Here is a 3281-nt window from a genome sequence, read left to right as displayed (position 1 = left end):
CTTAATTCTCTTTTGCCATGTCAGGTAGCAAATTCATAGGTTCCAGGGATTAGGACATGGACATCTTTGAGGGAGGAGGGATTATTTTGCCTACCACCTTGTAATTCTAAACAATCAGAAATAGAAATGAACGCAAAATGTGTCTGAGTAAAATAGAAGAAAGGCAAACTGTTTCTACTCTCTACAAATGCTTCTGTGTGTAATTGGTTTTGGAGTCTTTGTCAAACAAATTAGAGCTGCTAGATGATCTTATTAAGGACATGCACTCTTCACTGAGGTGTGGTACAGTTTTCCAACTACGGGCCCTGTCACATCAGAAAGATGTGAAATCAAGCTAGTGGTTTGTGACCATGCCTAAAAGTGTCTGCTTACTCCTCCTGTTCCCAGCCACTGAGATCATGTATATCACTGTTCCCAAACTGGATCCCACAGGAGGACACAGGTTGACACATGCCATAAACGAGTTCTTTATGCACTGATTCAAAGAGTTGTGGAAACATCCTCCTCCGGCCTTCTTTCCTATCCACTTCATCATTTTCACAGATAAATATTTAGGGTCAAGCATTTTTGTTTGTAAGGAATAGGAGCCCATTGAATGGAGAAATGGGTTTTATTGGAAGAGCTTCAGGAATCCTGAAAAATCCAAGAATAGGAAGCATACCTAGACCTCAAGGTCATTCCTGTTCCTACCAAATTGCCTGGCACAAGTGAATACTCAATAAGCTTTGGTCCAATAAATGGAGCAATGGGTGGGCAAATGAAGGAAGAGAAAATAATCAAGAATCAAGGTAGATTCTCTCACTAACTCTAGATTTGGCTCATAATCTTACATCTCTGCTTATATGTGTCCGCTTCACTTGTCTATTTCCACATGGATGTGTGGAGCTACTCACAATGGTGTCTTTGTAGGATGACCAACCATCCAGTTTGCCTGGAGCTGAGGAGGAGTTCCTGGAATGCAGGACTTTCAGTGGTAAAGCCAGGAATGTCTCAGACAATCCAGCATTGCCTTACCCTAGCAGAGCCTCAGAGGTCACCTAACAAGTCAGCTTCATAAATCCAGCACCTTTGAGTTAATGCATCAGGTCCCTCTATAAGCCAATGTCATGACATTTGCAAAATTTATTGGCTCAGCCCAAACTGTGATATGTATCCCGTGCATCAGGTTTTCATCCCTGGTTCAGTCACATGACCTATCCACAATTCTATGTACCAAGTTCTCCATGTACCAAAGGGGTGTTGAGGCAATGTTGGGCATGTGTAGACCTAGTATATCATTCAGAGGTTTCCAGCAAAAGCTTCCTGTCCATGATCAGGACGGCAGGACAAAGGAATGAGGAGAATGTTGAGGTTGTTAGATTTTCTCAGTGAGATTTCTCTCCTTCCTTTCCTTCTTCCTCCTTTGTTTGTCTCCCTTCATTACTGATTCACTTTTCTACTGTATTTGATGACAACATGCAACAAGTATTTCTATTCTAGTGCAGCAGTGGTTCATGGACCTCTGGTAGCCAAGACTCTTTCAGAGAGAAGCTGGGCTCAAAACTATTTTCCTAGCAATATTAAGACACTCTTTGTCTTTTTAATGACTGTATTGACATTTGTACTGATGGTGAAAAAGTAATGATGGGTGAAACTGTTAGTGTCTTAGAATGAATTAAGACAGTGGCAGTAAACCATACTGGCAGTCATTTCACTCTCCATCAACATGTGGTGGCGGTAACGCTCAACAAACACCCTTTCTTCTCCTCCCTGAAGCTTTACAACGGAGTAAGCTCAAGTAAGGTCAAATAAGGACAGCACTATAGAATGGGGTCTTGAAAAGAACCACCAGATGGGTTCAATCATGACAATTCTGTTTTCTCCAGTACCAGGAATGCAGGCTATTATCTTTCAAGACTGCTACTGAGTTGGGTCGCAGGGAGTGGGTCTAGGGTAAGGTAAAATGTCACAAAACTCATCGTTCTGAGATTCCACTGTTTCTCTTAACACTCCCTGGGTTGCTGCAAGCCTTTGGTTAATTTCTAGTTTTCTGGAAAAAATGGTTCTCACAGTTTTTGCCAGATTTTTCCTTGCTTTTTTATGGAAGAGTGAACTTTCAGAGATTCTTACTCTGCCATTTTCACTGACATCACTCTGTCATTACATTTTGAATATTTTCTATAGTGAAATTTGGAAGATGATAAATGTTTGTTTATTGATCATGAACTTTCCTTTTTCTTTTTTTTGAGATGGTGTTTCACTCTTGTTGCCCAGGCTGGAGTGCAATGGCACGATCTCGGCTCACTATAATCTCTGCCTCCCAGGTTCAACCTATTCTCCTGCCTCAGCCTTCTGAGTAGCTGGGATTACAGGCATCTGCCACCACGCTTGGTTAATTTTTTGTATTTTTAGTAGAGACAGATTTTCACCATGTTGGCCAGGCTGTTCTTGAACTCTTGACCTCAGGTCATCCGCCCGCCTCGGCCTCCCAAAGTGCTGGGATTACAGGCGTGGGCCACCATGTCCGGCCCTCCTTTTCCTTAAATTATGAAAGCAGCACATACTAGCTATAAACAGTTCAAATAATACAAAATGTTTAAAGTGTTAAGTCCCTTGTTTTGTGTACCTTCTTTACCCTCTGCCTTAATGCTTCCTTCATCTTACTACATCTAACACATTATGGAGCAACTACTACATGTAGCTTGAGGTGGGCAAGTCATTGACTTAGTACCTTGTTTATGTAAAACTGAGTTTTGTTACTATTTGCCCACCTGAGAAAGCTTCCCTGGTAGATGGATGAACCAGATTACAGCTTCTGCATTTATGAGAGGAATTCTCATAAAGCCCAATGGCCAGAGAAGATGTTCAAATTCAGGGCCTTCATAAGTGAGATAAATACACCAAACAGGAGTCTCTTTTTCGTAAGAAGAGTTTCACTACTAAGTGCAGTGGCAGAAGCAGGGTCACAATTCCCAAAGAAGGGGTGAGTTTGTCATTCTTGTCTGCATTTTCTGTTGTGCTTAGAATGTACTCTGACTGCCTGAGCAGTCCTGACTACTGAAGAGCAAAGTAGATCTTTCCTTATGGTCTGTGTTGATTGAAAAATGGGTGCCACATATATTATTTGGCTAAATTTCTTAAACATGTCTTTTAAATATTCCTTTCCTCCTCCCTCCATCCAGCAGCTCCTGAAATATCTGTCTGTATTCTTCCCTCTCTTCCCACATCCACATCCACACACACAAACTATCATCTATCTATCTATCTATCTATCTATCTATCTATCTATCTATCTATCTATC

This window comes from Piliocolobus tephrosceles, chromosome 4 (genome assembly GCF_002776525.5).
Source record: "Piliocolobus tephrosceles isolate RC106 chromosome 4, ASM277652v3, whole genome shotgun sequence".
Taxonomy (NCBI): Eukaryota; Metazoa; Chordata; class Mammalia; order Primates; family Cercopithecidae; genus Piliocolobus; species Piliocolobus tephrosceles.
Note: the sequence above shows the minus strand (reverse complement) of the source record.